Source organism: Felis catus, chromosome F1 (assembly GCF_018350175.1).
Source record: "Felis catus isolate Fca126 chromosome F1, F.catus_Fca126_mat1.0, whole genome shotgun sequence".
NCBI lineage: Eukaryota > Metazoa > Chordata > Mammalia > Carnivora > Felidae > Felis > Felis catus.
In genome coordinates this window covers 52009143-52032675 of record NC_058384.1, presented here as the reverse complement: position 1 = coordinate 52032675, position 23533 = coordinate 52009143, and the positions used below count along the sequence as shown (strand labels likewise).

The window sequence follows — 23533 nt, the reverse complement described above, 5'->3', positions numbered from 1 at the left end:
TTAATCTCTTCTTCAGGAGAGCTAAATCAGACCGGCTGAGCTAACTTTTTAATAAGCTACTCAGAAGGAAATGAATCTCATATACTTGTGTTTTCTCATGAGGATGATATACCTCAACAAAAAAATCATATTTATTTTTATCTCTTACTGATAAAACTTTATCGAAAAAAATTTTTTATTCCTCCTTTGGTAAAACATTTTTTTAAAGCAATTGCATATGAATGTAATGAGTGTTACTGGTATTGTGAGTTTTCTCTTTTTCTTTTTTCAAAGTTTGTTTGTTTGTTTAATTTATTCACTTTTGAGAGAGAGAGAGGGGAGAGAGAGAGAGAGAGAGAGAGAGAGAGAGAGAGAGAGAGAGAGATAGAGGGAAGAAAGAGAGGGAGAGAGAATCCAAGCAGGCTCCGCTTTGTCAGTGTGGGGCTTGATCACAAACCATGAGATGATGACCTAAGTAGAAATCAAGATTCAGACACTTAACCAACTGAGCCACCCAGGTGCCCCAGGTATTATGAGTTTGGAAATCTCCCTTGTCTAAATTTTCTCTTGTTATTTTTTCTGATATCTCATTTGATAATTAGATTGCATTAAAAATCCCAAGTAAAAGGCTTTTATGTGAAGAACTTTGCATTTATTTACTCTTTTTAGTCAGTATTCATTTTGTGCTAAAAGTCAGCATTCTGAAAGTTAACAATTAACTTTCTTTTCTCAAATCTGGATTCTTTTGTTTTTAAAGGTTTTATTTTTTTGATCTGTTTTAGTTTTACATAAAATTGAGAGAAATATACAGAAAATTTCCAGATATACCCTGTACTCAGACATGCATAGTCTCTTCCATTATCAGTATCAGACACCAGATCTTACATTGGAACACCATGATCACCCAAAGTCCATTTTTTATTTTACTTCATGGGTTTGGACAAATGTATATTGACATATACCTATCATTATAATATCACCTAAAGGATTTTCACTGTATATCTGGATTTGTGGTTATGTTTATATCTCAGTATTTAACATTTTTGTTACTAATATTAATGGTATTGTGGTTTTAATTTCATGTTACTCTTCTTCATTGTTGGTATCTAGAAAAGCAACGGAATTTTCTATATTAACCTTGTATTCTTCAAACTTGCTAAAATTGCTTATTTGTTCCAGGAATTTTTATGTTGATTCTTTTGAATCATATGGAATAATATGAAATCCTCAGTTTAAACCACAAAATGCAGAAAAAGAGTGGAAGATAAAAATAGGAATGAAGAAAGGCAACATAAGCAGTAATGAATATGGTAGACATTAATCTAACTGTATCAAAAATCAATTTGAATGTCAGTGAGGTTGTCATAGTAGATCAAAGCCAAAACCCAACTATATATTGCATATAAATATAAAGACACATACAGATTTTAAAAAGTAAATGGGCATAGAAAATATACCATTTTAACACTAAGCAGAGGAAAACAGGAGTGGCTGTTTTAATTTCAGACTGAGCAGTCTTTGAAATAAGGAAAGTTATCAGGAAAAAAGAAAGGAAATTAATGATGATAAAGGGGCAATCCCCCAAGAAGACCAAATATTTTTAACATGTATGTGCTTAGCGCATATGTCAAACAACATGAACCAACAAATGATAGAACTGCAATGAGAAAGAAATACACTACCATAGTTGAAGACCTTAGCACTCTTCTCCCAGAAATGGGACAGATTTTAGCAGACCAAAAATCAGTAAGGAAATAGTTGAACTCAACAACACCATCAATCAACTGGGTATAATTGACATCTGTAGACTCTTCTATCCAACAAAAGCAGAACACACATTTTTTTCCCCAAGCACACACGGATATATTAACATTCTTGGCCATAAAACACACCTGAACAAATTTAAAAGAAGAGAAATTATATAGTGTCTGCCCTTAGGTCACAATGGAGTTAAACTGGAAATCAAGAACAGGAAAATAACTGAAAAATCCCCCAAATAAGTGGAGATTAAACAACATACTTGTATATAACATATCAGTCGAAGAAGTAGCCCTCAGAGAAATTTCAAAATATCTTGAACTAAATGAAAATGAAAACACATTTGTGTTTGCTTTAGTGAAATAAAATCAGTGCTTGAAGGGAAGTTTATAGCATTAAATACTTAGAAAAGAAGAAAGATTGAAAATCAGTAACCTACAATTTCACCTTGGGAACCAAGAAAAAGAAGAGCTAGTTAAACCTAACTAGCAGAAAGAAAGAAACAAGAAACAGAGCAGAAATTAGTAAAATTGAAAACAAGAAATTAGTAAAGAAAATCAATGAAACCAAAAGCTTATTCTTTGAATGATTAATAAAATTAATAACCCTCTAGCTGGGCTAAGTAAGAAAAAAAGAGATTGAATCCAAATTACTCACATCAGAGATGAAATAGGGACATCAAAATCTATGGAAATTAAAAGGATAATAAAGGAATACTATGAAAAATTCTCACAAATTTTATAACCTAGGTGAAATGGACCAATTTCTTCAAAGACACAATTGTCTCTAAACCACTCAAGAAGAAATAGAGAATCTGAATAGGCCTATATCTATTAGAGAAATTGAATCCCTTGGCTGCAGCAACTTGTTACTTGATATGTCTCCAAAGGCAAGGGAAATAAAAGCAAAGATGAACTATTGGGACCTCATCAAGATAAAAATATTCTTCACAGCAAAGGAAACAATCAATAAAACTGAAAGGCAACTGATGGAATGGGAGGAGATATTTGCAAATGATATATCAGATAAAGGGTTAGTATCAAACATCTATAAAGAACTTACCAAATTCAATACCCAAAAAACCAAACAATCCAGTGAAGAAATGAGAAGAAGACATGAATAGACACTTTTTCAAAGAAGGCATACAGATGGCCAACAGACACATGAAAAGATGCTCAACATCACTCATCATCAGGGAAATACAAATCAAAACCACAATGAGATACTACCCCACACTGGTCAGTGTGGCTAAAATTAACAACTCTGGAAACAACAGATATTGGCAAGGATGCAAAGAAAGGGGAACCCTCTTGCACTGTTGGTGGGAATGTAAACTGGTACAGCCACTCTGAAAAACAGTGAAAAGGTTCCTCAAAAAATTAAAAATAGAATTACCCTATGACCCAGCACTTGCACTACTAGGAATTTATCTAAAGGATACAACAATGCTGCTTCAAAGGGGCACATGCACCCCAATATTTATAGCAGTGCTATCAACAAGCCCAAATGTCCACTGACTGATGAATGCATAAAGATGTGTCATATATATATATATATATATATACATACATATATATATATGTATATATGTATACATATACGTATATATAGAGATAGATATATATAATACTATTTGGTGATGAAAAAGGATGATATCTTGACATTTGCAACAACGTGGATGGAACTGGAAGGTAGTATGCTAAGCGAAATAAGTCAGAGAAAGATATCATGTGATTTCACTCATATCTGGAATTTGAAACACTTAACAGATGATCATAGGGGAAGGGAAGGGAAAATAAGATAAAAACAGAGAGGGAGGCAAACCATAAGGGTCTCTTAAATACAGAGAACAGAGGGTTCATGGGGGTGGGGAGTGGGGGAAATGAGTGATGAGCATTAAGGAGGGCACTTTTTGGAATGAGCACTGGGTGTTGTATGTAAGTGATGAATCACTGTATTCTAGTCCTGAAGCCAAGACTACACCGGATGTTATCTAATGTGAAAATTTAAAAAAAAAATTATCAATAATCTAAAATAGTAAGCAGTGGATCGATAGGTTCACTGGTGAATTCTTTCAAATACTTAAGGAATAAATTATGCCAATAACTTACACTATCTTTTTTAGTTTTTTTTTTTTTTTTGAGAGACAGCACAAGTGGAGGAGGGGCATAGAGAGAGGGAGGCATAGACAGAGGATCCGAAGCAGGCTCTGCACTGATAGTAGTGAGCCTGATGTGGGGTTCAAACTCACCGACCATGAGATCATGACCTGAGCTGAAGTCAGATGCTCAACCGACTGAGCCACCTAGTGCCCCTACAATCTCTTTCAGAGAGTAGAAGCAGAGGGAATATCTCCTAACTCATTGGATGAAGTTAACATGACCTTAACATCAAAACTAAGATGTTACAAGAAAACTACAGACCAACATTTCATGGACATAGATGCAAAAATTCTCATATAAATGTTAGCAAATCAAATCTAAAAAAGTATAAAAAAATTATACACCACAACCAAGTAGGATTGTCCCAGGTATGCAAAAGTGGTTCAGCATTTGAAAATGAATTAATGTAATCCATCACATGAACAGACTAATAAAGAAAAATAAATCACATGATCAGGTTAATAGATGCAAAAAAAAAAAGCATTTGACAAGATTCACTCCCATTCATGCTAAAATTTGTCAGTAAACTAGAAGAGGATATTTAATTTTATAAAGACTACAAAGTATCTACAGCAAAATCATACTTTGTGTATGGAAACTCAACACTTTCCTGTTAAGATCAGGTACAAGACAAGGTTATCCCCTCTCATCACTCCTTTTCACCATCATACTGCAAGTCCTTGCTAAAGCAGTAAGTCAAGAAAAGGAAATAAAAGATACAGGATTGCAAAAGAAGACATAAAACTGTGTTTTCAGATGACATGGTCATCTGTCAAGAATGAAAAGAATTCATATTATTCCATATTTTCACCTTTCTTAGCCTATCAGTTATGCTTTTCTTCCTCACTTTTTTTCAGTGTTTGCCCTAGAATTTGAAGTATACAACTACAAATAATCCAAGTCCAGTTTCAAATAGCACTGTACCACTTCTCTGGCAACATGAGTACCTTATAATAACAAAATATTCCCAATTTTCCCTCCCTTCCATTCTATCATTGCTCTCATACATTTCTCATATACATAAGTATACATCCATATAGATGTATGTACATGCATAAGCATACAAAACCAAATATACATACACACAAACACACACATATACGTATACACACACACACACACACACACACACATATATATATACCTGTATATGTATACATGGGGACATGTGTATATATATATATATATATACATATATATATATATACACATACATATATAGGTATATATATATAAAAAGATTTATATATACATATGAAGACATATGAAGAGATATGAAAGTATAAATACATTAGATTTAAAGTACAATATTTTGCATACATTGCGTATGTAAATACATATATAGTACATCTGTGAACATGCTTATCATTTCGAAAGCCTATAGACATTTCTAGTGTTTATGGAGGGTATTTGGTTATTCTGTTTCAAAATGCCAAAAATTATTTCTTCCTCCTCATAAATGTGACTCTCAGGAATCATTTACCATTTCCATAATTTTTTTGCTTTTGAAGCACCCATAATTACTTTAAATAACTTTAAATGTAAGTGTTTTAATTAAGACTTTCAAATTGAGATGTCATCAGCACTGTTAGCTTCTGAACTAAATTATCAAAAACATTGGGAAATGAATACTTTTTGCAAACATTAAATAAAACTAAACAAATCTTCATATTTATATATATGGCATCATGTTGAATTGCATGTTATTCTCTTTTTTAATCATTTTCTGTCATTATTTTGGATTTTATAATACTTATTTTATCTTATTATAACCCATTTTAAAGTTCTTTCACCAAAATTAGTTATCAGATACTCTTACAATTACTTTAAATGGGTGTTATTGGGATTCATTTCCATTTTGAGGAAATTAAAAACTGGAGGTTAAGTGAAAAAAAATCAGGATTAGAAACTGTATATTTTTATGCTTAATTTGAATCTCTTTACACAATGACACAAACATCCATGTAGGACACATTCCATTGAAATGAACTTTTAGTTCATGAACATTTTGAAAAGTGGTTAGAAATCTTCTTTGTAACCATTTCTTGATTCAGTTATGACAAGAAACTAGATTTAGTATCAACTGATAGTTCTCTACTCTAAAAGATGCCTGAGAAGTGACCTGATATTGCAGAGTAATGTTGAATGCTAAATTCAATAACAAGGTTAGAATAAAGATTTTTCTAATATAAATTATTAAAATCAAAAGATTTACTATCCTAAAATTGCAATCTTTCAGGTTAGCAATCTATTTCAAAGTAATGCTTTCTTCAAGATGTTATAGAGAAATAATTTTTATGTGTATATAATTTTTAGTTTTATAAAAGCTACTATGTGTTTATTTATTAAGTACAATCAATATATTATTCCTTAATTCAATATATTTTTATTAAGCATCTTCTATTTCTAATTTCATTGTCTGGCTCACCAAAATGCTTAAATCTAGAGTTTAAAGTTATATATGCATGTGACTAAGTATTTATACCTTTTTCTTTTTTCTATTATCCTAGACAAGCTTTAACATAGATGAAGATTATTCTGGAAGACAGAAAACTACAAAATACTTGCAATAAAAGTGATAGGAAATATATTTAATTGTACAATCTAAATAAATAAAAACTAAAATAAAAGATATAGAAAAGCACTATGCAATGTCAAAATTCAAAGAATTTTCCTTATTTCAAGTGATATATAAACCACTGTCTCCTAAAGATCCACATTCCCTACCATCTATTCTTTGCAAAAGTGATTACCAAAAAGAAGTTAGAAATTATATATCAACTATATGAAACACAGTTGATATTTGCCCACCTGTTCACAATACATCGGGACATGCTTCTACTTGCTAAATGGGCTGGAAAAGAAAGAGTATTATGCAAATATGCAAGAAGATACAGTTGTGACTGATGTTTCTGCATGTAAACTGTGCCTATAATAAAGAATATCAAGTAAAAACTCCAGTTGAGTCTGTAATTGTACTTTTGTCAGTCTTCAGAATGCTGAAGTTTGAATCAGTGTTATAGATAAGGGAAAGTACAGCATATGGTCCTTAACAGCCTATTTTCTATTATCAGAAGCATTCTACGTCTCACAATATTTTGAATTACTTGCTATATAAGTGATCTATAAAGACTAAACCTGATTTTTCACTCATATAATCCTATCCAGTTTTAATACAAAAAAGAATACAAAACATATTTTTATTTACACTGAAGTAAAAAAAAAAAAAGAACTATTAAAAGTGTAGCCTAACTCAAGGTTTGCAAACTGTATTACTAGCTGTCTAAAAATCACTTTGAAAATACTTTCAGAAAACCAAGTTGATGATGAGAACATCCCACAATTACTTAATATGATGCCATTTAACACGGAAAACAGTTCACATTTAAGATCTTTAACCCAACTGTCACAATTAAATGTTCCTCAACTTTGAAATTCTTAACCTTTACTTTTCTAAAAGTTTTTGGAATTCATTTTCTTAACAACTCACTAATATATGGATTTCTTAAAGGCTTACATTTGGAATGTCACTTGAAAGCATTTTCTATCTAAATAAATGTTTTTCACTAACATCAAGAAATAAAAAAAAAAAGATTTTTTTCTGTAAATACATTACACTTCTATAGTATTATAAACAATTTCTTTATGACTTTCAACTGCAAAGTAGAATCTCTACAACATCCTTTTGGAAAAGCACACCAGTTTACTGACAATAAAGTCTCCATGTAGCACTGTTGTAAAGATCCACAAAAAATGACACAAAAGGCTTTTAAAAGTATGCCTCTGAATGGTAAAAATACATATTTCACGAAGACAAAATATTTGTGAATCAAAAATAATTTTATCAGATTCTCTCAGTTGAATGATCTCTGTCCTTGGGAATTCAAACTCTCTTACAGTCCCTTCCCACTACTAATACCAGTCTGAAAACAGTGACTGTGTCAAGAAATCCTAGAGGCAGCTTTTTATACTCTCAAGGAATTTTTTAAAATGAAAGACAAGATTTATGCCTATTAAATAAACTAGATTTTTCAGATTTTCAATCTGCTCTTCCATTATAATGCTGTATTTTTCTACTTTTAATATAATATTTTAGTCTTTTGCTCTACTTTAAAGTGGAAATAAAAAGAAAAAAAACTAACTAACACTCTGAAACTCTGAACATAAGTATCCAGAGAGACCATTTAAAACATGAAACTATCTCTTGGACTGTAATTGTCTAAGATTAATTGGGAGGCAATTATTAGTGTTTTCTTAACCTCTAGTACAACACTGCAGATTAGAATTCTCCATAGGCAAAACATCTTCAAACATACTTTACATAATTTAAGGAATGATTACAAAAGGGAAGAAATTCATTAGCTGGACTTTCAAAGTAAATTTTGAAAATTTATAATTTTAGGCCAGCAGGCATACCATGAACATAGAACCAAATGTGCTAAAGTAACTTTTCTGCTCTCCTCCAAAAGTGGGAGTTGTTTTGTATTTTCTTTCCATAGGAATAATCAATATTATAGATTTTTTTGTGTGAACAAGAGACACTAACCTTTGATCAAGACACATAAGCAACCTTTCACATGGTCTCAAGTAAAAATAAAAGTATTCTTTTGGCTTCTGCTATTTATTTTAAGAGAGGAAAATCACAAAATCCAACTGATTAAAAAGGGGTTATTTGCAGATTATGTGTGTGGACTCCAAGGAGCAGTGATACAGAATTTTTACTGATGGATTTATTGTCACTGACTGGCTCTTTTCCACTGCTAGGTCATGGTCCTTTTTCTACTGGATCATTCTTCCTTCTATTATCTCTTCCCAATATTCCTTGCAGCCCAAGTTCTTGTTTGTTCAAGTAACTGAGTTACTCAAGCTTTAATTTTTATAGTGAAATACATATTTTCAGCATGTAACCTCAAATAAAGAATTTCCATACTGTCTTATATATTTTTTAGATCCAAAATGACTTTCACCCCTTTTAAATAGTGCTTATATTTTTTTTATTCAGAAAAACTTTCCAACACGCAATTAGAGCTCATATTCTTCAGAAATATTTCTTGAATTTTGTTATTGCCCCAGAAGAAGCAGAAGACCTGATTCTAATACCAACTGGTTACATTGTACTGAGCATTGAGCACCCCTGGAAAATTTACTGAGGACATACTCTGGACAGTAGCAGAAGAACAACCACATGTTTATAGCTTATACCTTACGTGAAGGATGTCTCCCCTGAATTGTTGGTTGGGATGCAATTCCTCAAAAAGTAAAGTTTTATGTTCTAAACTTACAAATATACTTAACTGTTCATTAGGCTACTGCGATATTAATAAACTTTTAAGTTGTTTTGATGGGGTTATGACTATTTCCTATAAGAGAAAAGCACCTGCTAGTGTTTAAGGTATAAAAGGTAACATCTATTGTGTTCATCTTTGTTGACTACAACTCTGAAGGCAGTAATAAGAATGATGTGACCCTAGACTCAGAGAATGTAAGTCATGTCTAAAACACTCAGTCAGCACAAAAGTATAGTTTGCCTCACCAGCATCAAAAACCACAATATTAGTCTCTCCGTTTCTCTGGAGTGCACTAAGCTGGCTGTGGGCCATTTCACATATGTCATAAGGTGACTCTAACCCCATTACTCTCTTTGGGATAAAGAACGTTCATGAACAAAGTATCATTTTGATGCACAGACTAGGAATAAAGATCAGTCAAAGGCATTAGTTAGAGTATAAAACCATGGGGGAAAGGCAGTGCCTGCTTTTCCTCTGTTGGTTTGTAAAGTCGCTGCTTGGTGATGAAGTTAGTTATGCAGCTGTACTAATTAAGTGAATGTCCCAGTGACCACTTGATTGAAGAGATTATTTGAAAAGCATTTTGAATAGAAATATATATATATATATATGTATACACACACATATATATGTGTATATATATATATATACACATATATATGTGTGTGTATACATATATATATATACACATATATATGTATATATATAGTAAGTAGTAAATGATTTGTAGTTTTCTTGGTTGCTTCTTTCAATGGCACCTTGAATTTTCATCTTTTTTCTATCTTGAACCAAAGCCAACATTCAATTTTCATGCAAATATAATAATTTCCAGTTGGCTAAAATAAAACATAATACTGAATTTTCTCCGATAGCAATGACAAAGGAACTTAAAACCTCCCATTGCCACTTCCTCTTTCTTCTCCATGTTTTTTTTTAAATTTTTTTTTCAACGTTTTTTATTTATTTTTGGGACAGAGAGAGACAGAGCATGAATGGGGGAGGGGCAGAGAGAGAGGGAGACACAGAATCGGAAACAGGCTCCAGGCCCCGAGCCATCAGCCCAGAGCCTGATGCGGGGCTCGAACTCACGGACCGTGAGATCGTGACCTGGCTGAAGTCGGACACTTAACCGACTGCGCCACCCAGGCGCCTCTCCATGTTTTAATCTTAATAGACCGTTTGCAGTGAACTGAAATTTAGGCACCTGACTGAAATGTTGCTTTGCCTTCCAATTTGAAGTAATCAACAAACTCTAGGTTTTCTTCTTGTTATCTAACATAGGAGCTAAAGCAACCCTTAACAGCTTCAAGGAAGAAAAAAAAAACATGCGTTTTTCTCTTGTATCTTGGAATAATGAGCCTTGCTGAAAGGAAGGAGAATTGCTAAGGATAAACTTAGTTGCTCAAACTGCATAAGATCAGCGGTGCATATTATAGAATGTAAATCATTCTGTAATCTTCACATCGTGAAGAAAACATAATATGTACTTTGAAAAATCTGTATGTTGCATATTAAGTAACCTGAAATCTTTAAAGGAATGAGAATTATAATCACAGGTGCTTTACATAGTTTACATTTTGATGACGTTTTCACAACTGCATTTTACTTTCATGTCTACCTTTTCAGAAATATACTCTCCTTACATGCACTAGTAAGTTAGAGGTGGATATTATCCTAGAATTTTACATATTTGAGATTGAACCATAGGAAATTAGCATTGTTGAGGGTCAGAAATGGTTCACTACTGGCAATTTCATATTGCTCAACTTCTTTGGGTTTGGATATTGAAATCATTGTCATATACTCACGTGTCACCCTTTTATTCCAGCTTTGCTGCCAAGAATATATGTAATTCTAGAAATAAAGTAACACATTTTTTTCACTCTTTCTCTAAACACTAAAATGTATGTAGTTGCATGGCTCTGGTGTCATTGTGAAAAAGCAGAATTTATGTTATGCTGTCTACTTTTGTCCTTTTCAAGATATTTAGCAGTGCTGATCTATTGAAACAGCCTGGCCAACTTCTAAATAGCCAGATTTTATCTCAGCATATGAACCATAGAGTTAGCAGCCAAAATCTGTCTTTGAATATGAAATCTAGTTGCTGAAAATTTGCTGTGATCTATAATCTAAAACGTGCCAGTGGCTTCAGGTCTTGATTTGTTGGACTGAATTTAAACACGCGTGTGTGCGCTCGCGCGCGCACGCGCACACACACACACTCACACAGACACACACTCACACAGACACACACACACACACACACACACACACACACACACACACCAGTTTGTCTAATCAGATCCTGGCTGGAATAATTTCTAAAACAAACAAAAGTAAATGAGTTACAGTCATGCCTACAGTAAGAGTGACACGGCAACTTTCCCTATCAGGAAGGAAACAAACAACAGTAATGGGTATAACACTGCCTTGTACAAGGCAGCTCTTAAAAGTATTTTGCAAGTATAAATTTTGTGTGCCAAATTATGTCCATAAAAATGAGCTTCATTGAAAAGACATTTAAACCCTTGTATTCATGTGACCATATTAATCAAGCATTATATCACTGAGGGGAAGAAAAATATTCCATACATTAGTGAGAGCTAGACTGAAGCCACTTTTATTTTACTATTTATTTATTTATTTATTTATTTATTTATTTATTTATTTATTTATATTTTTTAGAGAGCGAACAGGCCAGAGGGGCAGAGGGAAGGAGAGAGACAATCTTAAGCAGGCTCCATGCTCTGCGTGGAGCCTGACACAGGGCTTGATCCTATGACCTTGGATCATGACTTGACTCAAAATCAAGGGTCGGACGCTCAACTGACTGAGCCACCCAGGTGTCCCAAAGTGATTTGAATACACTTTAATACCAAATCCTTAGAAATAGGAATATATTTACATGAGAACTTTCTGAAATCGTATGCTAATTAAGACGTAGGAATGATTTTTGTAACACACTTAAAGTATACCAGTGTAACAACTGATTAATTATATTTATAAAGATCAATTAATCATATATAAATTTTAATATGATCAATTGTCATATTAATATCATTCACTTTTATAAAATAAGTAACATTACACAAATTTGAGCTTACAAAAGACAGAGTAACATAGTGATAGAGGCATCACTAGTGTCTGCTTGTTGGGAAAGATGTGGCCAAAGCAAAAAATCATATGACTTAGCCCAGTGAATTAGATGTGCACACATTTCCAGGTATTTTATTTGGGACACTCAGGAAAGTGAAGGGTCATTCAAACTGAAACTTGACAGGGGTGCCTGGGTGGCTCTGTTGGTTAAGTGTCTGACTTCAGCTAAGGTCATGATCTCACTGCTCGTGGGTTCGAGCTTCATGTCAGGCTCTGCGCTGACAGCTTGGAGCCTGGAGCCTGCTTCAGATTCTGTGTCTCCTTCTCTCCCTGCCCCTCCCCTGTGTGCGTGCGCGCTCTCTCTCTCTCTCTCTCTCTCTCTCTCTCTCTCTCTCAAAAATAAACATAAAAAATTAAAAAACCAAACAAAAACCAAACAAAAAACAAAATAAAACTTGACAAAGAAGAGGGTATTTTTGTCTCTGAACCTTTATATGTATATGGTTAATTTATCCATCATTAATAGCACAGAACAATAAAAAAGTCAGATAAAGGCAAATATTTCTATCTCATTACACTTTGTCTTGTTTTCTGTTTGCATTCTCCTGTCTTTCTGAGTCCTGTTTTAAACTCTGTTTCTCAAGATCACCCAAATCCACCTTCACTTCTTTATTTAGGAGACTTACGGTATGTGAAATGCCTATTAGCTAGAAATTCAATATGCAAACACAATGAATTATAATCATTTGGGAATGAGATGAGAGACTGGATATAATAAACTGCTGAATACAATTATATATATCATAAATCCCCACAACAAAACTGTGAGGTATTTTATTAACTAAGGAAGTTACAGCACAGAAGTTATTTTCACAGTGTACCTCAAATCTGTCATCAGATTCTCTGTGTTTCCGTTTTAGGACATACCTAGAGCCAGAACACTTCTCTAACATCACCATCTTGGTCAAAGCCACCATTGTTGCTCAACCGGAATACTTGTGTTTTGCTGCTTCTGCCTCTGTCCCATACGGTCTGTTAGAATCATAGCACAATATTACATAATAAATTCAGATATGTCACAACTCATTTAAAAATACTCAAATGGCTTCCCATCCATTTCACTCAGAGGAAAATACAAAAATCTTACAGTCTACAAGGCTCTATATGATTCTTAACCTGCACTGTTTTCCACTACTCCATTCTTAGATCATTCTGATCCAGGTTCACTGGCTTTTTTACTTTTTCTCAAACAACCCTCTTCAAAGCTTGATCCTTACAAGTCCTTTTCCCTCTGCATTGGAAGTGTTTCCCTCAGATATCTATGTGACATGTTATCTCATTTCTCAAAGTCTCTGAGCAAAGGTGAACCAGACAATCAGGCCTTGCCTAATTCTTCTATACAAGACAGAAACTCCACTCCCATTCTCTGGCTCTCTGTATCCTCTTTATCCTTTTTTTTCTCAGTAGCTTTTATTATCAATTGTATTATATACTTATTTTTTATTTTTTAATGTTTATTTATTTTTGAGAGAGAGAGAGAGAGAGAGACAGAGTGAAAGCAGGCAGAGAGAGAGGGAGACACAAAATCTGAAGCAGGCTCCAGCCTCTGAGCTGTCAGCACAGAGTCTGACAAGGGGCTTGAAGTCACAGACTGCGAGATCAACACCTGAGCTGAAGTTGGACACTTAACTGATTGAACCATCCAGGCGCCCTATACTTATTTGTTTATTATATGCTCTCTGACTAGACTCCAAAAACTTCATGAAGGGTAGGAGTATTTCATTCACTGCTATGTCCCCAGTGCCTGGTTTAATGTATGCATATAGTAGGTATATGATAAAAATCTGTTGAATTAATCCATGATCCACTCCTTACCAGGTGTTCAGTCTAAGGTCGTCATGGTAATATCATCTCTGAGGAAAGGTTTGTTTAAGGAATGGTTTTGTGGCATCAGTATAGCCAAAGTTACACAAAAGGAGGTCACTGGAGGATTTTGGGAATTTCGTCTGTTCCTTGGATAGTGAGACCTTAGAAAGACTATTTCCCTTCTGCCTTTGCTTTTTCTTTATGGAAAGTGATGTCTGGAACTGCTGTGGCCTTCGTGTTGTAGGCCTTTACATGCCACAAACACTGTGGATGTCAGAGAGGAGAGGCAGAAGGACCTAAAGAAACTTGATGCCATTTTTGAGCCTCCAAATCAATCACCTAGGAGAATACTCTATCTCTGGGATTCTTGATACCCAAGATAATATATTTCCTTACTGCTTAAACTTGAGTTGGAGATCTTTTATTTGTGGCCAAAGAACTGTTCCCTATCTGGAATTCCCAGATTCCAGACTGAATCTGGAATTCAGTCCCTGAATCAGAGCTTGCCATATGACTTAGGACTTCTCTTGGCCAATGAGACACTATAATTATGATCAAAGCAGGAATGTACAAAGCATTGGGAATGGGGGGTTTCAGGCCTGCTACTTTTGGAACTCTCTAACAGACAGTATGTAAACAAATCCAGGCCAGCCTACTCAATGATGAGAGACACTGGATGCATGAAATGCACAATTGCTACCACTGAATCAGCTGACAGCCAACTACCAAACACGTAAGTAGAGCCATCTGACTGCTCGATGATTCCCAATGCATGAATGACTCAAATCAAGCCCAGAGATATGCTGCTCAGCTGAACTAAACCAAATGTCTGGCCCCCAAAATTGTGAGTTAAGCAAGTGGGTGTTATTCATACCACTAAAATATTGGGAAGATTGTAACATACAAAATCTAAAGGAAGTAGCATTTAAATGGATATATACAGTGATAAAGAATTTTTTTTTTTTGCTTATACAACTATCCTTTCCACTTTTTCAATTGTAAGAGTAGTCAATACTTTCATATTCTAAACATATATATCTAGACAGAGGTGAAATAAAAAAAAAACAGGTAGATGGGGGTAATAAAAAAGATTTAAGGAAGCATGTTCTTGTTGGTGATCTACAGACCAGGTTTTAATGCCACACTGAGGTAATTCTGCCATAACTGTCACAAATAAAAATAGGCCAAAAATTTAGAAATAATAAAAAAAACCTTAGAATAGTTATATTCCCAATTTTTATTTCTTAGGCACCTTTCTTTCATTAGAGACAATTGTTATGTCACATTATTAATCCCAATGGGTTCTGACCCACTGCTTTCCATTTTCACTGGTGCATAAGAAGTCATTCTTACAGATGAGATGGCATCCTGGAAAGGAAGCTGTCTATCTCCTAAGCATTTTGCTATTTGGTAAATATCTGATGTGTAACACAGTTACAAAAATAAATCTTGGATATTTGGAATGATGGCTGAGTTGTTCAGCATGCTGGTCCTGTTTCTTCAGAACAGGCTGACATGACAATGATGAAGGTGAGACACAGCCTGACTTGCTCTAGGCAACCCGGTTTTTCAATCTGACTAAACATTTTTTACATGGCTTTATAATTGCTTCAATCAGATTAAATCTCTGTTTTGTCTTAGATGTAAAGGAAACTTTTTATTTCTGATCTCAGAATATCATATAGAGTATCTGAGTTGAGTCAGAACCTATCAATGGCCAAGTTTTTTAGATATTCACTCTGGGGAATCTGGGTACTGTAACATTAAACTGAATGCCACAAATTCTGGACTTTCCAATAAGTATGTCATAGCAATAGGTCCTCTAGTATCAGTGGAAAATATATGAGTAAAAGAACAAATTTATATACATGTTTGGAGTGGATAGAAATAACATCATTATAGGAAAAATGGGATCATTGACTCAGTTTTAGTTATTGATAATTTTTATAGTTTTTCCTGTCATTTTATGGAAGTTAAGCCTCAATAGTCTCATTTATACAATGGGAATAATAACAGGTATGAGTAGAATCCTCAACCTAGTGGTGTGAGTGAGGGCTGGGGAATGAATGTGCTCCAAGGAAGAGAAGAAACTCCTACTTAGAGTCAGCTGTCTTGCACTTTGGCATAGAGAGAGAGCAGGGTAAAGAATCAGTCATTCAAGCAGTATATTCTTTCTGTGGAATAACACAACTTGTTATTCCGCCTGGGTTAGCTTTCTTCTCATCTTCCTGATGAGGACAATCACCATTTCAAATATTATCTCAGTATGATGACCTTTCAGCACAGTTCTCTATGTTCTTATATAACTTTATGCATAATTTAATATACTAAATTGCGATTAGTTAATATGATTTTGTACTTTATTAGGATAACATATAAAACAAGACTGGGAATGCAGAGAGTTCACTTTTGTATTCCAAGGACTGTGTTCAGTGCTTTAAAATTGTAAGTGTACAATCATACATATTGATGGAATTGATCTATGCATGTATAGATGACGTTATGAAAGGACAGGACAAGGCAAAGAAGAATTGTGTGTGCATGTGCTTTTTAAAAAATTTTCTGAATATTTGGAAATATTCTTCTTCAAAAGTGCCTTGTTGAAACAACTTATCTGAGCACATCTAACCCAAAGAAGAGAATGTGAGGGGTCATCAGTTGATGAAAGGGTAAATATCAAATGAGCTTAGAGGAAAGAATAACACACTCCAAGCCAAAAGTAACAACTATCACCCTGCCAAGGGTAACCATTATCCTCACTCCTAAAACTATAGTTTAGTTTTGTCTTTTTTTGAACGTTATATAAATGTAACCATATAGAGTTAATTTTTCTCAAAGTTCCAAATAAATGATCTTCATTGTTGTCTTACTTTCCTAATTGCTTATTTTTGTTCTATAGTATTCAGTATTCTATTATCTTTTTTTAATAAAAATTTTTTAAGTATTTATTTATTTTTGAGAGAGCGACAGAGAGACAGAGTGCAAGCTGGAGAGCGACAGAGAGAGAGGGAGACACAGAATCTGAAGCAGGTTCCAGGCTCTGAGCTGTCAGCACAGAGCCTGATGCGGGGCTCAAACTCACAAACCGTGAGATCACGACCTGAGGCAAAGTTGGACACTTAACCAATGGAGCCACCCAGGCGCCCCTCAGTATTCTATTATCTTAATATGGTATGATGTATCTATCCTATAGTTGATAAGTCTTCAGGTCATTTCCAGATTAGGGCAATTAGAAATACTCTTTTTAATTAACATGTCATAAAAGATATGTTGTTGACTGAAGAAGCAGATATGGGAAACTGGCTGTCTTCTATTATACCAGAAATTAAAGCAATTTAGAAAAATGTAAAAAGAATACTATTTTTAAATTTGCCTTGTGGTGAACATATATACACATGCTATCATGTGACATTGCTAGTCATAGGTCACAATCACAGAATTGCCATGCATACAGCAGCAATACCTAAGACCCATATGTCTTATAAGGCTTGCTTTTAAAATATAACATTTGGCAAGAATATTTTTTCAGTAATTGATTAATTAAACATAATGATGGATGTTTATTCTTACCTGTTCTTTTTAAATTTTTTTAATTAAAATTTTTTTTGACATTTTAATTCATTTTTGAGAGACAGAGTGCTGGTGGTGGAGGGGCAGAGAGAGAGGGAGACACGAATCTGAAGCAGTCACAGGATCTGAGCTGTCAGCACAGAGCCCAACGTGGGGCTCACTCAGGAACTGTGAGATTATGACCTGAGCTGAAGTTGGATGCTTAACCAACTCAGCCATCCAAGTGCCCCAAAATTTTTTATTTTAATTCCAATATAGTTGACATACAGTTTCAGGTGTGCAATATAGTGATTCAATGATTCTATGCATTACTCAGCACTCATCATGATAGGTGTACTATTAATTCCCTTCATCTATTTCACCCATCCTCCCTTCAACCTTCCCTCTGATAATCATCAGTTTTTTTCTCCATACTTAAGAGTCTGTTTTTTGCTTTGTCTTTTTTCCCTTGTGTTCGTTTGTTTTCTTAAATTCCACATATGAGTGAAATCATATGGTATGCCTTTCTCTGACATATTTTACTTAGCATTATACTCTCTAGATCCATCCATGTTGTTGCAAATGGAAAGTTTCATACTTTTTTATGGCTGAATAATATTCCATTATGTCTATATATCTATATATCACTTCTTATTTATACTTTCATCTATGAATGAAAGTCCTTCGGATACTTAGGCTGCTTCTATAATTTGGCTATTGTAAATAATGCTGCAATAAACATATGGGTGTATGTATCTTTTCAAATTAGTGTTTTAATATTCTTTGGATAAATACCCAGTGGTAAAATATTTTTTAAAATCCTTTGCTTTTATTTACACTATTTTTTATGAAGTTTATTGCCAATTGGTTTCCATACAACACCCAGTGCTCATCCCAAAAGGTGCCCTCCTCAATACCCATCACCCACCCTCCCCTCCCTCCCACCCCCCCATCAACCCTCAGTTTGTTCTCAGTTTTTAAGAGGCTCTTATGCTTTGGCTCTCTTCCACTCTAACCTCTTTTTTTTTTCCTTCCCCTCCCCCATGGGTTTCTGTTAAGTTTCTCAGGATCCACATAAGAGTGAAAACATATGGTATCTGTCTTTCTCTGTATGGCTTATTTCACTCAGCATCATACTCTCCAGTTCCATCCATGTTGCTACAAAAGGCCATATTTCATTCTTTCTCATTGCCACATAATATTCCATTGTGTATATAAACCACACTTTTTTTTAATCCATTCATCAGTTGATGGACATTTAGGCTCTTTCCAGAATTTGGCTATTGTTGAGAGTGCTGCTATAAACATTGGGGTATAAGTGCCCCTATGCATCAGTACTCCTGTATCCCTTGGGTAAATTCCTAGCAGTGCTATTGCTGGGTCATAGGGTAGGTCTATTTTTAATTTTCTGAGGAACCTCCACACTGCTTTCCAGAGTGGCTGCACCAATTTGCATTCCCACCAACAGTGCAAGAGGGTTCCCATTTCTCCACATACTCTCCAGCATCTACAGTCTCCTGATTAGTTCATTTTGGCCACTCTGACTGGCATGAGGTGATATCTGAGTATGGTTGTGATTTGTATTTCCCTGATGAGGAGCGACCTTGAGCATCTTTTCACGTGCCTGTTGGACCTCTGGATGTCTTCTTTTTTTTTTAATTTTTTTTCAACGTTTTTATTTATTTTTGGGACAGAGAGAGACAGAGCATGAACGGGGGAGGGGCAGAGAGAGGGAGACACAGAATCGGAAACAGGCTCCAGGCTCTGAGCCATAAGCCCAGAGCCTGATGCGGGGCTCAAACTCCCGGACCACGAGATCGTGACCTGGCTGAAGTTGGACGCTTAACCGACTGCGCCACCCAGGCGCCCCTGGATGTCTTCTTTAGAGAAGTGTCTATTCGTGTTTTCTGCCCATTTCTTCACTGGGTTATTTGTTTTTCGGGTGTGGAGTTTAGTGAGCTCTTTATAGATTTTGGATACTAGCCCTTTGTCTGATATGTCACTTGCAAATATCTTTTCCCATTCCGTTGGTTGCCTTTTAGTTTTGTTGGTTGTTTCCTTTGCTGTGCAGAAGCTTTTTATTTTCATAAGGTCCCAATAGTTCATTTTTGCTTTTAATTCCCTTGCCTTTGGGGATGTGTCAAGTTAGAAATTCCTATGGCTGAGGTCAGAGAGGTCTTTTCCTGCTTTCTCCTCTAGGGTTTTGATGGTTTCCTGTCTCACATTCAGGTCCTTTACCCATTTTGAGTTTATTTGTGTGAATGGTGTGAGAAAGTGGTCATTTCAATCTTCTGCATGTTGCTGTCCAGTTCTCCCAGCACTATTTGTTAAAGAGACTGTCTTTTTTTCCATTGGATATTCTTTCCTGCTTTGTCAAAGATTAGTTGGCCATACGTTTGTGGGTCTAGTTCTGTGTTTCTATTCTATTCCATTGGTCTATGTGTCTGTTTTTGTGCCAATACCATGTTGTCTTGATGATTACAGCTTTGTAGTAGAGGCTAAAGTCTGGGATTGTGATGCCTCCTGCTTTGGTCTTCTTAAAAGTTACTTTGGCTCTTCAGGGCCTTTTGTGGTTCCATATGAATTTTAGGATTGCTTGTTCTAGTTTCGAGAAGAATGCTGGTGCAATTTTGATTGGGATTGCATTGAATGTGTAGATAGCTTTGGGTAGTATTGACATTTTGACAATATTTATTCTTCCAATCCATGAGCAGGGAATGTCTTTCCATTTCTTTATATCTTCTTCAATTTCTTTCATAAGCTTTCTACAGTTTTCAGCATACAGATCTTTTACATCTTTGGTTAGATTTATTCCTAGGTATTTTATGCTTCTTGGTGCAATTGTGAATGGGATCAGTTTCTTTATTTGTCTTTCTGTTGCTTCATTGTTAGTGTATAAGGATGCAACTGATTTCTGTACACTGACTTTGTATCCTGCAACTTTGCTAAATTCATGTATCAGTTCTAACAGACTCTTGGAGTCTATTGGGTTTTCCATGTATAATATCATGTCATCTGCAAAAAGTGAAAGCTTAACTTCATCTTTGCCAATTTTGATGCCTTTGATGCCTTTTGTTGTCTGATTGCTGATGCTAGAACTTCCAACACTATGTTAAACAACAGCGGTGAGAGTGGACATACCTGTCGTGTTCCTGATCTCAGGGAAAAAGCTCTCAGTTTTTTCCCATTGAGGATGATGTTAGGTGTGGGCTTTTCATAAATGGCTTTTATGATGTCTAAGTATGCTCCTTCTATCCCGACTTTCTCGAGGGTTTTTATTAAGAAACGTTGCTGAATTTTGTCAAAGGCCTTTTCTGCATCGATTGACAGGATCATATGGTACTTATCTTTTCTTTTATTAAGGTGATGTATCACATTGATTGATTTGCAAATGTTGAAGCAGCCTGCATCCCAGGAATGAATCCCACTTGATCATGGTGAGTAATTCTTTTTATATGCCGTTGATTTCGATTTGCTAGTATCTTATTGAGAATTTTTGCATCCATATTCATCAGGGATATTGGCCTGTAGTTCTCTTTTTTTAATGGGTCTCTGTCTGGTTTAGGAATCAAAGTAATACTGGCTTCATAAAATGAGTCTGGAATTTTTCCTTCCCTTTCTATTTTTTGGAATAGCTTGAGAAGAATAGGTATTATCTCTGCTTTAAACGTCTGGTAGAACTCCCCTGGGAAGCCATCTGGTCCTGGACTCTTATTTGTTGGGAGATTTTTGATTACTGATTCCATTTCTTCGCTGGGTATGGGTCTGTTCAAGCTTTCTATTTCCTCCTGATTGAGTTTTGGAAGAGTGTGGGTGTTTAGGAATTTGTTCATTTCTTCCAGGTTGTCCAGTTTGTTGGCATATAATTTTTCATAGTACTCCCTGATAATTGCTTGTATCTCTGAGGGATTGGTTGTAATAATTCCATTTTCATTCATGATTTTATCTATTTGGGTCATCTCCCTTTTCTTTTTGAGAAGCCTGGCTAGAGGTGTATCAATTTTGTTTATTTTTTCAAAAAACCAACTCTTGGTTTCGTTGATCTGCTCTACAGTTTTTTAGATTCTATATTGTTTATTTCTGCTCTGATCTTTATTATTTCTCTTCTGCTGGATTTAGGCTGTCTTTGCTGTTCTGTTTCTATTTCCTTTAGGTGTGCTGTTAGATTTTGTATTTGGGATTTTTCTTGCTTCTTGAGATAGGCCTGGATTGCAATGTATTTTCCTCTCAGGACTGCCTTGGCTGCATCCCAAAGCATTTGGATTGTTGTATTTTCATTTTCATTTGTTTCCATATATTTCTTAATTTCTTCTCTAATTGCCTGGTTGACCCACTCATTCTGTAGTAGGGTGTTCTTTAACCTTCATGGTTTTGGAGGTTTTCCAGACTTTTTTCCTGTGGTTGATTTCAAGCTTCATAGCATTGTGGCCTGAAAGTATGCATGGCATGATTTCAATTCTTGTATACTTATGAAGGGCTATTTTGTGACCCAGTATGTGATCTATCTTGGAGAATGTTCCATGTGCACTCAAGAAGTAAGTATATTCTGTTGCTTTGGGATGAAGAGTTCTAAATATATCTGTCAAGTCCATCTGATCCAATGTATCATTCAGGGCCCTTGTTTCTTTATTGACTGTGTGTCTAGATGATCTATCCATTTCTGTAAGTGGAGTGTTACAGTCCCCTGTAATTACCACATTCTTATCAATAAGGTTGCTTATGTTTGTAAGTACTTGTTTTATATATTTGGGGGCTCCTGTATTTGGCACATAGACATTTATAATTGTTAGCTCTTCCTGATGGATAGACCCTGTGATTATTATATAATGCCCTTCTTCACCTCTTGCTACAGCCTTTAATTTAAAGTCTAGTTTGTCTGATATAAGTATGGCTACTCCAGCTTTCTTTTGACTTCCAGTGGCATGATAAATAGTTCTCCATCCCCTCACTCTCAATCTGAAGGCGTCCTCAGGACTAAAATGAGACTCTTGTAGACAGCAAATAGATGGGTCTTGTTTTTTTATCCATTCTGATACCCTATGTCTTTTGGTTGGCGCATTTAGTCCTTTTACATTCAGTGTTATTATAGAAAGATATGGGTTTAGAGTCATTGTGATGTCCGTAGGTTTCATGCTTGTAGCGATGTCTCTGGTACTTTGTCTCACAGGATCCCCCTTAGGATCTCTTGTAGGGCTGGTTTAGTGGTGATGAATTCCTTCAGTTGTTGTTTGTTTGGGAAGAACTTTATCTCTCCTTCTATTCTAAATGACATACTTGCTGGATAAAGGATTCTCGGCTGCATATTTTTTTTCTGTTTATCACATTAAAAATCTCCTGCCATTCCTTTCTGGCCTTCCAAGTTTCAGTAGAGAGATCGGTCATGAGTCTTACAGGTCTCCCTTTATATGTTAGAGCATGTTTATCCTTAGCTGCTTTCAGAATTTTCTCTTTATCCTTGTATTTTGCCAGTTTCACTATGATACATCATGCAGAAGATCGATTCAAGTTACGTCTGAAGGGAGTTCTCTGTGCCTCTTGGATTTCAATGCCTTTTTCCTTCCCCAGAACCGGGAAGTTCTCAGCTTTATTTCTTCAAGTACACCTTCAGCACCTTTCCCTCTCTCTTCCTCCTCTGGAATACCAATTATGCGTAGATTATTTCTCTTTAGTGATCACTTAGTTCTCTAATAGTCCCTGGGGTGGTGCTGGACTGTGGGGCACTTCCCCTGTGCTGTCTTGAATAACTTGCATTGGTGGGCGGGGCCACAGTCAGACCTGATGTCTGCCCCCAGCCCACCGCTGGGGCCACAGTCAGACTGGTGTGTGCCTTCTCTT

At 35.2% G+C, this 23533-nt stretch overlaps 1 long non-coding RNA gene across 1 annotated transcript in view; it reads right to left on the bottom strand.

Annotated features, from left to right (window-relative positions):
• The window catches only part of LOC123382941, a 111066-nt gene that overhangs the window by 74845 nt on the left and 12688 nt on the right, over positions 1 to 23533 (bottom strand). The window lies entirely within an intron of this gene.